Raw genomic sequence first — 12,006 nt, 5'->3', positions numbered from 1 at the left:
AATAAAATTAAAGTGGAAACCTATAAGCAAGGATGACTATCATTTTGTACCCAGAACAGCATAGAAGTGCTATTATTTTGTTTTATTTTTATAATTTAAAAAATTAGTATCTTCCATTAGTTGTACAAAGAAGTTTCAATTCAACATGTCGGAAGTGGCATTGTAGCTCAAGTGGTAGAGTGCTCACCTTGAGCTGAAGAGCTGAGGGACAGTGCCCAGGCCCAGAGTTCAAGCCCCATGACAGACAAAAAAAAGAACCCAATTCAACATGTCAACGTCCATTTATGAATGCAATGCATTTTGATCAGCATCAATCCCTTCACAACTTGGTTTTAATGATTAATTTTCTTCATTCTAAAGCTATGTAGTGGCACCTTATTATCTTGATTAACTCATAGTTACCCAATAACCAATGCTGTAGGCATTTATTTGGTGCTTACTTGACATACATACATTAGACTGACAGAGAATCAGATCAGATAGACAGCCTGACAGATATACAGGATAGATATATTCTATCCAGATCTTTTATTCACTTTGTTTTAAATTCTAATTTTAATTGTTGAGTTTAATGAGTTGATTGAATATTTCACACAAAAAACCTTTATCAGCTACTTGGCTCAAAAATTCTTGTTCAGGTCATAGCTAAATTTTTACCATACCGAAGTAGTCAAATGATCAATTATTTATCTTAGGATCATGTTTTGGTCTTCTCTGGGAACTTTGCCTAACTTAAACAGTATAAAATTTTCTCTCATGTTTTCTCTAAGGTTGTCATTGTTTCTTGTTATGATTACAGTATGAAACATTTCCTACCAGATAATGTGTTAAAAGCTTTGTCCCAAGCAGATGATATATTTTGGGGAGGAGTCTGGAACTTTAGGTGCTGGGCATAGCTAAAGTAGATCACCGATGGGTCCTTGGGAGGAACTTGTTTCTAGCCCTTTTCTGTCTCTCTGTACCTCTGCTTTTGGACTACTCTGCAGTGAACATATCCTTCTGTCCACCTCTCTACCTCAAGGATGTTTCTCACCCACCATACGCCCAGGATCAATAGAGCAACTGCCAAGGGCTGATGTCTTTGAAATAATGTGCCAGAATAAATCATTCCTCATTGAAATTGTTTTTGTCAGGTATTTAGTCACAGTGACAAGAAAGCTGAGTTTAAGCCATTATCTATTTTGACATAAATATTTTACGCTGAGGGGGAGATATAGGTCAAAGCTCTAGTTTTAGCTTTCCTTCAGATGTGCAGTTGTTCCTGACATACCAGGCAAACCCTCTCTCTATAACTACTGGTGTTTTTAAATGATTGCTACTATTTGCTAACAAAATCTCCTGAGTTTTGTGTTTTTATGATTATACAATGGAATCATTCTGCTTAATCAATTTTCAGCTACATGCAAATCCTTGAACTAGTCCTTTGTAATTAATAATTTTCAGTTTCCCTAATTTGTTGAATGTATGTTCACCAAATGCGAAGATTTTTGTTTATTTTCTTGATTTTTTTGGTTTGTTTTTGTTGTTTTTTTTTGTCATTTGATGTTTATTGATACAAAGAATGCTTGGAATTCAGTGTGGTCTCTAGTGAAATAATAAACGTGTATTGTCATGCATAACAAAGAAGAACCAGAACTCCTCAATTCCCACCTGAATAAATCAGTCATTAGATATATTTTAAGCCTGATTAAGTTCCTATCCAGAAGATCAATTTAATGTGACAGTGACATCCTTTGCCCATTTCAAAAACAAAACGTGTATGATTATAATATTTGCTCAAGTCCAACAAGGGTTTATAGTATTCCTTTTCTGATGTCTGTAGGGGTAGGCTGTATTTTACTTTCTATAATGATCTTCTGTCTTCATTTTGACTAGACATGTATCATTTATATTGATATTTTTCAGCATAAGAATTTTGATTTCATGGAGGATTCTCTATGCATATATATTTTTAAATTCCTTGATTTCTATGCATAACTTCATTGTTTTCTTTGCTCTCTATTTCTGGTTTCAGAATGTTAAAAGTTAGGTGATTGATATAACTCTTCTTTTTAACATAGGAATTTAAGCTCTAAATTTCCTTTTAGATGCTAATATATGTCCTTCAGTTCTTGAAATGTCATTTCACTTTTATCAATTATACAATTTTTTTAAATTTAAATAATTTAAATTTCCTGAGAAAGTTTACCTTGGATTTATTGAGAAGTCTATTGTTTAGGATCAAAATATTTGTTTTATAAATAGTGCTTCAATTCCTGGAATTTTATTTATTTATTCTTTGTTTTCAAGAAATATAATTTCATCCTTTATCCTTTTCTCTTTTAAATTATTGTGTCTTTTGAAGTAAGCCAGGCCCAAAGAAACATAGGTCCCATGGTTTCCCTTATTTACAATATCTAGTATATGTCTGAGTCAAGCAGTAAAGGTCAGATAAGGTGATGTTAGGGAAATGAACCCTAAGATATGTATTCAAATGTCTTTTTTCTTTCATGCGATTGTATCTAACACATTTATAAGATTATTTCTTTGTTGCTTTGTATGTCCTCCCCCACAGTATAACCCCTTCTTTCACTGTATTTGATGTTGGTATAATTTCTGGAGGGGAAGGGGAAAAACAAATCGTTTAAATAGGGATACAGCTGGACCCATTGCAACAATGAGATGTACAAGTGGTTATGTCGAAAACGAACTTTACAACTTTGGGGGGGAGGGTTTGGTGGGGGGGAGGATGGGCAGAAATGGGAAAGGAAAACAAAGGAGGAGGCTACAATGCTTAATAAAAAATGTACTCATTATCTTGCCCATGTAATTGTAACCCCTCTGTACAGTATTTTCACAATAAAAAAATTATTGTGTCTTTAAAACTCTTCAGCTGCATATTGTTTTTAAGTAAGATTATTTATGTCCTTAACTTACATGAAGATTATTCTTAAATTCTTTTACATCCTACCTTATCAGAAGTTGGCTAAATTCTAAGGACTAATCATCAAACAATTAAACATTATTTACTTGCTATTTAATGCTAATACAATTGTAAGTTCTAAATCATGTATTGAAGTATTCTTTCAATTAAGCATTTTCAAGCATTTTTGTATTGCCTTCATGTGCAAGTACTATCAGATAACCTAGACCAGGGCATACTATTACCCATAGCCCAAATCCAATCTATGATCCACTTTTGTACCAATTCTCTACAGATGTAGTCTTACCATAATGGCAGCTTAAGAGTTTCAATATCAATCATCTTGTTCACAAGAGCTAAAATATTGATCACTCTGCATTTTACTGAAGATGTTTTCTGTCCCTTGACCTAGAATATCCAGTGGCTCTTTTCTTGGGTCCTGTCTGATATTTGTTTATTGATGCATTGTCTCTCCAAAAACACCATCCTTGAAGCTGGTCTTGACCTAAATATCACTAATTTAGATACCAGTAGCACTCATAGGTCTTAGAGCCACTAAATTGAGCAACTATAAACTTACACATTTAAAATCCTGATGCCAAATATCATTGGTTGCCATTGACAAGGAAATTCATGGTCCTCTGATTCAGGAATAGGACGGAGCTAGGGTCCTCATGTGCTCTCAATGTGCATGGCTACGGTCAGTTCCATGAATGAGCAGCATATTCTCAAGTATTTGTCTTACATACTGTAGTTTATATTTTATAGTTTCATAGTTTTTTAAAAAGAATTTTATATATCTTTATAGTTACTACTTTTGGAGAGAATAACGGAAGGGGTGACATTGACTAAGACATGTTTTACACACAAAGTGCCCTGGTGAATTAAAACTCAATTATACAACTACTTAAAGTTAATTTTAAGAAATCAAAAAAATAAAATTACTGCTTTTATGGGCTGGGGATTTAGCTCAGTGGTAACTTAATTCACTGGTATGAACAAGGTCCTAATTGGTTCCCTAGTACCACAATAAAAAAGAAAAAGCTGCCATTAGTTGTCTAGTATCTTCAAAATCCTAATAGATCAATGCACTTCTGGTTTATATCTCATAGTTTTTCTCACCTATTATCATCCCAAGTCTTACTCGTGAGTTCATAGAGTTTAAATAAGATTATTAAGACCATTACTATGTTGGATTCAATGGTACCTTTCTCTAAGAAAACTGAAATATTCAAAAAATAATTTGTATATCTTGTGTTTTCATCTCTTATTTTCAAATGATCTTTTCCTCCAAAAAACTACTTGTCCTGTTACATAAATAAACTGCTGATAGATCTTCTTCACCAATCATCTTTAAGATTTGTTTAGGCATGTCTGCATTTCATATAGACATGAACAAAGTTGAAAGCAAGTATTCTTTCACCATAAACCATTACAACATTTCATTCCTCAAACAAGTCTGGAGAAAGATAATGCTTTTTCTACCCCATAAATGAGGAAATTGATACTTAAAGGGATTATTTAAATTATTAAAATTTAAATAGGCTGACCCTGCTTTCACTATATTTGATGTCAGTATAACTTGTGGAGGAGATGGGGAAAAACCAGTTGTTTAAGGATACAGGTGGACCTGATGCAACAATGAGAAGTGCAAGTTGTCATGTCCAAAAAGAGCTTTACAACGTCGGTGGGGGTGGGGGAGGGAAGGGGGTGGGGGGGAGGGGGGAAGGAGAAGGATTGGGATGGGGGGAGGGGGGAGGCTGGGAAGGGATGGGAAGGGTAAACAAAGGAGGAGGCTGCAATCTTGGTAAGAAATGTACGCATTATCCTGCCCATGCAATTGTAACCCCTCTGTACAGTATGTTCACAAATAAAATAAAATAAAATAAAATAAAATTTAAATAGGCTGAATAGTATAGAAAATTAGAATTCTGACTTTTTTTCATCGAACCAAGGTGTCAAAATGTAGGATAAAATACTAATTTTTGTTATACTTAATTACCATCCTGTATTTAAAAATACCTATGAGAGCAAATTGAAAAACATAACCTTCAAAAGAAAGAAACAAAATCAATAAAGACAGCTTTAGAATTCAGAAAGAACAGCCATAAAATTTACCTTTATGTCTTAGCATATTAATTGATTGACTTTTGTTAAACACCATCTAGCTAGAGTTATTTGCCACTCCCTAAAGGTTTTTCCAATAAATGATCAAGTCTCAGGATCTTAGCTTTACAGCAACCTGCCCTCTACTAAACAATTTCTTGGTCATTTTACTAGCCACAGAATTTCAGCCATCTAGAAGTCTTGAAGTAGTCAGAGAATACAGAATAAAGTGAACTCTGATTTTTGTCTTCAAACTTGTTCTCCTCTTGGAGAAGATTGTGGATTGCTGACATAGCCAAACCATTAGAGTACTGTGCTTATCTTATTACTCTACAAAAAGAATAAGACATGGAAAATGGCAAAATTTGATTTTAATAAATGTTATCTAAGAATCTAGCTGCAATAACTGTAATATGCCTATAAAATACAATAAAATCTCCATCTAGAGCTTTCATTCTGAACACTTCATTATATTCAGAACTTAACAAAGTTTTCTTCTCTTCTATTTAGACCATATGCATAAGAAATGCACTCATTATCTTGCCCATGTAATTGTAACCCCGCTGTACAGTATGTTCACAATAAAAAAAAACAAAAGGAACATATCAAATACTACACAAAAACTGGCCATATATAGTTTGATTTAGAATGACTAACTACAAAATTTTTGCCCATTTTATGTACTTTCATGAATTGCAAGAAATATGTCAATAATCTATTTTTTCCCAAAATTTGTGCTTCTGCCTCTGAATCTCAGATTCATGGTTTGTAGCATATCAATTTTTTTTTAATTGTAAAGATACGATACAGAGGGTTACAGTTCCATGAGTCAGGTAATGTATACATTTCCTATAGAGCATTGTTACCCCTTCCTTTGTTTTTCCCTCCCTTCCCTCCCTACCTCCCCAACTCCTCCCTTCTCCCTCCTCCCTCCTCCCACCCCCTCCTCCAGCCCAGCAAGTTGTAAAGTTCTTTTTCAAAGTAGTGTCTTATACATCTCATTGTTACAATGGGTCAACCTGTATCCTTGTTTCAGCATTTTGTTTTTCCCTTTCCTCCCCAAATTAAAAACATGTATATACTAGTTATTGCAAATAAGGGAAACCATGGGACATATGTTTCTTTGGGCCTGGCTTTCTTCACTTAATATAATGTTTTCCAAGTCTTTCCATTTCCTAACAAATGAGGCAGTGTCATTCTTTCTGACAGAGGCATAGAATTCCATTCCATTCTATCTATCTATCTATCTATCTATCTATCTATCTATCTATCTATCTATCTATCTATCTATCTATCTATCACATTTTCTTGATGCAGTCATCTGCTGAGGGACATCTGGTTTGGTTCTATATCTTAGCTATGGTGAATAACTCATTAAAAAAGTCTGTGTTGTTAATGCTTCTGCTTTGGTAATCTTCTCAATTTGCTCTTAAAAAAAGAAAAAAAGAAAATAGCATGGCTTTATTTGTAGAGTCAATAGTCTTTTTTTAATCACATGTTCAATATATAAATTACTTTCACTTCTTGGTACAGAAATGTCACCTTGCCATTTACCTGGGATATTTAATCCACACAGAATTTTACAAAACTTTTATCAAGATGTATGCACCAGAAATTTTTCTTTTATCCATTTGTAGTGATCTATAAATTCTCTTTTATCTAGAACAACTGTGAAATAAGATTTTTATATCAGTGGAATGGCCATAAACAATGAAGAATTTATTCATTTATTTCAATAGAATGACAATCTCAATGTCAGTTTAAAACATCATATGACTTAACCTGTTGCATTGTGATACCAAAGGTATTTGAAATCCCATAGAAGTTAAAGGTCACTAACTTACACTGTATAGCTGGTTTTCTAATGCAGCCTGGTCCTGGGTAATTCCTTTGAAAAAGGTTTATTTGAATAAGGTTTTGATGAATTTTCCCCAGATGTCATTCCATATAATCAGAATCAACAACAAATAGGAGATTCATTTTGCTCATGAGTAGTTTATTTTACTTCTAGAAATAAGAGTTATAAGAATCCTAACAAAAATGAGGGGCAAATATTTGGTGTGGTCAAGATTCCCCCAGACTAGGAGTTTATTTGATTCCTGGGTTGCTATGGTTAGAACAATTTTTTCCTCACACAATTATTAAAATTGATGATACTTTGTTCAAAGATTGGATTTTGGTTAAGTTTTATTATCACTTGCATCTCTTTACCAAAGGAACCAGAAGGAACATTTAAAATATGTTTTTCCTTAAAATCATCCACCATGCATCTTGTATTTCCTAGTTTGACCTAGCTTAAAAAGAAAGTTCCTTGCTTTTACTTTTCCCCTTCTTTATTGTGAGCGGAGCCAACTCCAATAAAAGTTGTAGGGGTATTACTCCAAGTTCCTGACACAGCTGGTTCTTGCTCAGTCTTTAAAACATTGAGGTCCATGTTTCTTTTAGAATATGCTTTCAAAGTACCATTTTCTGGCCAGGAGCCAGAAACCATCTTGGAGCCAATGGATCTACTAGATCTCAACCATCCCAATCTATCCTTAAAAAGTTTTATTGGCATCTGTGGGCTTAACTATAGCTGCTGTAGCCATCTGTCTTTGCATCATAGGTTTTTGACCAGTTACCTTACATTATCCAGAATCACAGAGTAAATACTCTGAAATCCAAATACACTGAGGAAGCACCATAATGTTGAACATACTCCATATCCATCTAATCCCAATTATGTTCATTCCTTGTTGTAGTAAACTTTAACTTAACGGAGAGACAATCAAAATGAGACCTTAGTAATTTCAAAGTCATGTTGACATATGCACCAATTAGAATCACAGAGAATTTCTTTCCTTTCAATCATATGTGAGTGTAGTGCAATCAGTCGTAGGAGAAGATCCACTTCCTTTCAATTTTTTTGACTATCGAATTCGGATTGTTGAGGTAATGTTTTCATGTCAAGGTAGACTACTGAGAGTGTGTTTTCATTTTCCTTGATTCACAGTTAAGTCAGCGAGCAGTACTTGCCAGGTCAGCCCTTATGTATTTACTTTGTGACATACACACTGTCAAAGAAAATGATGGGAGACATGGCAGGCCATGAGGTGCAGAATCTAGAGTGAGCAATGCTCTCCTTCTCCAGTCCCCAGATGAGAGTGCTCAGACTCCTCAGATTTTCTGTCTAAGCCTTTCATTCTCTTCTACCTGGCAAGCCTGGGGATCCACCAGAATTGCCTCTAGGGCTATCCCTCTATTTGTGGCTTCTCTGGGATTTCTCAGAAGGTCAGAGAAACATCTTAGTTTTAGTTTGGTAGCATGGAACATTAGCAAGAGTGACTTTCTGAGAAATCAGAATCCTGTGAGATAAGTCATATTTCTAACACAGGCCAATGTCAATAGACTTGGTAATGAACTTGCCTCAGCCTTAATCCTTACACATACCAACAAATAAGGTAACCTGAAGTACTCTGATGTTTTTCTATTGTTCTGTCTCCTTGTTTGCCTTACAACAAGCAACTTTGAAGTATGAAGAGATTCTGGAGAAAACTCTTTTGTACTTTTTGCTTCTATTTTCTTCTAAGTCTTTTCTAAAGGCTGATCACCCTTCTCAGTTTATTAGAGCACTTTTTGTATTTTATGAGTTTGTCTGACTGTAGAATTAAACATCATCTAATTAAAATCTTAAACTGTACATTTTCTCCTTTGATGAAGTTAAGTTGTTGCTTTTAGGTATACTCATAGTAAAGATTGTGCTTATTCTAATTGGAGGTTAGATCTCAGACAATGTAGAATGTAGTTCAATAATGGCAACACAGAATAATCATACTGTCATCTGAACGTAACATGTGAGTCTAGAGAAAGTCTATTTAAATTCACCTGAACTGTGGATTTAATCTTCTTATACTTATTAAAAACTTGACAATTGAGAGTTATCTATGGCAGGTGTTTTTACTCTTATAGAGACCATTGGTTTGAGGAGAGATGATGTAGAACCTGAGAAGAAGCCAGTTCTGGGAAAACCAGACATAATTTGAGATTTTTCTTCCAGAAGCTTGAGATCATCCTGAAAATACAAAGAGCTCTCCATTTAAAGACTTGTCAAAAATCTTCAATCTTATATCTACCTATGTGTACTTTTTTAGCTTTTTTTTTTCCTTTTATAGTTTTGTTTAACTGTTTTGCGATGGGTTCTTGCTACATAGCTTTAGATGGCTTTAAATTTATGATTCTTCTATCTTAGATTATGGGTACTGGGATTATAGGCTTGCCTCACTTTGTATTTCCCTTGTGACCTTTCTTTTTTATTGTTGTTGCTGCTGTTGTTGTTGTTATTTAGTTGAACAAAGGTTATAATTCCACAGATCAGGTTATGAGCGCAACATCTTGATCAGTCAACTCTTCCACTGTTCTCTCCCATATTTTCCCCTTGCATCCCTACTATCAATTAAGTTAGTTTAATTGTTACATAAAATAAATTGGCTACAGTATAGTGATTACATTTGCTCATCTTTTTTCCTTGAATTTGTGTGACAATCTGCCCTCCCCAGGAAAAGCACGTTGCAGCTTCAGGGTGTTTATTTTGTTGAATAGTTAATTAGATGTTCAGAGGAGTCACACCCTCAGAGTCTTCACCTAAATATACCATCCTTTAGTCAATTTGTGTCTATATGCATAAAACCCTGCATATTATCATGTATATTTATATTTTAGACCCAACTTCCTGTTGTGGTATTTCTTAAACAATGGCACTACCTATTAAAAATTCCAATGAAGAATAATATCTTCCTTGTTTTCTACAAATAAGGAAAACATTTTCTACATTAATGATTAAGATAAGCCAGAGAATAACTAGTAACTCATATTATAATACATACCTTAATAAGAAACATACCATCACTCTATTAGTAGTCAATATACTTTATATATTGACATAATATATCTTCTATCTTGCTCAGATTGTTTTATTTTCTAAACTTTCCTATCCTTTATACAAAACAAAAGAAGCCTTTTATCTATTTGTTGCCCTGATTACTGCCAAAAGTAACTCTTTAGAGTAATAAGTTCAACAAGAAATGTACTTACTATCTTACTTATGTAACTGTAACCCTTCTGTACATCATCTTCACAAGAAAATTAGAATTAACAAAAAGAAAAAAAGCAGATTGAGCCTAAGATAGCTGCCAAAGTGACCTAAACAGCTTCAAATTTAATAGATCAAAGACCTGAGGGTTGATGAATTCCATAGCAATGGGCTAAAATTAATCATAAAAGAGAAATATGAGGCTGGCCCAAAGTCCTGAGAATTCTTTATGATGATCGCAGAAAATAATCATGAATATTCCATTCTGTGGCTTATTGATCAGTGTCACCCCTTATTTATTTTACTTTGTTTTTAAATTTTACTCTTCTAAGAGTTAAAAAGTTTAAGAGTTTATCTCCTATTTCCCCTATTTTGGGCCAAGAAAAAAAGTCTCTTTCACAGATCAGTTGATGCTTGATATTGTGACTTGGCATATATTATAAGAACTTTAAAAATGTTTACTGAATGAAAGGAAAATGTTACATAAATTTTTTGTGATGTTATTTCTTTGTTTTATTTTTCACGTATCTTTGGCTAAATCATCTCTGAACAGCTGGCTATCTCTGTTGTCCCATGTTAACCCTCAATGTTCATCCTGTGTTCAGTCCCATGCAAAATTCTATATATGGATTGGTGGTATTCAAAATGTTACCCTTATATCTTTAATTTATTTAATCTATGAGACATTTACATTTTTCCCTTCTCTTTATAATGCATTCATGCAATTCAAAATATCCCCCCTTGGGGCTGGGAAGGTGGCTCAGTGGTAGAGCGCTTGCCTTGCATGCCTGAGGCCCTGGGATCAATTCCTCAGCACCACATAAGCAAAAAAGAAAAAAGCCGGAAGTGGCTCTGTGGCTCAAGTGGTAAAGCGCTAGCTTTGAGCTGAAGAGCTGAGGGACAGCGCCCAGGCCCAGAGTTCAGGCCCCACGACCGGACCAAAAATAAATAAATAAATAAATAAATAAATAAAATCCCCCTTGTTTCATTGCCACGTTGGGGCCTTCATTTGAATAGGAGGTTATGAATCCAGAAAGAAAATGTACTAATTATCTTGCCCCTGTACAGTATTTTCACAATAAAAAAATAATAATACAGGAAAAAAGAAAATTTCTTAAAATCAATACAATATACCTGAATCTTGTGTACTTATATGTGTAAATATTTCTGTTGGTAGCCTACATGTCATTGTTTATACAATTCATTTGAATGGTTGCTAATTTTAATTTTCAGACTTTCTTAAGCAAAGTAATGGGATCTATAGAAAAGGCTTAAATTAAAAGAGACCACATTAAGACAGTTCTGGTAAGGTTAACTTCCAGACTTTCTCTCATCTTCATGAATAACTGAATCTTATCAAACATAAGCTTGATTAAATTTCTGGGCTGAGGTTTTACCAGATCTGAGGAGAAGGATCCATGTCAAGTGAAGTGATTCATTTCTCTGTGGTATATTTTGAGTACCTCACTGGCTAAATGGTAGAAAGAACTGTTGAATGGTAATCTTTTTGTACAAGGTACAGGCTGCCTGGGTTTGTCATATAGTGATCTGTAGATTTAGTCTGAACTTACTTGGAGCTAAATAGTAATACACACATAAAAGAAAGACAAACACTAGCAGAAGATTTATTGGCCACTAGAAGCTGGGTACTACCAGCCAAAGAAAACAAGCATGAAGAGAAAGAAAGCTCTATGATGCAACTAAAGCTGACTCTCCAAATTCTGTCTATTCCTTTCCTAGAGAACAATAGAAAGCAGTTTAATGGTCAAAGGTCAATTCGTTACTCAAAGGATTTGTGTGTGTATGTGTGTGAAATTTCTTTTTTTTTTTATTTTAATTTTTTTTTGTGAACATACTGTACAGAGGGGTTACAATTACATGGGCAAGATAATGAGTACATTTTTTATCAAGCATTGCAGACTCCTCCTTT

The sequence above is a fragment of the Dipodomys ordii genome, unplaced genomic scaffold (assembly GCF_000151885.1).
Source record: "Dipodomys ordii isolate 6190 unplaced genomic scaffold, Dord_2.0 Scaffold90, whole genome shotgun sequence".
NCBI lineage: Eukaryota > Metazoa > Chordata > Mammalia > Rodentia > Heteromyidae > Dipodomys > Dipodomys ordii.
The sequence above is the reverse complement of the archived record's forward strand: the minus strand, read 5'-3'. Positions refer to the sequence as shown.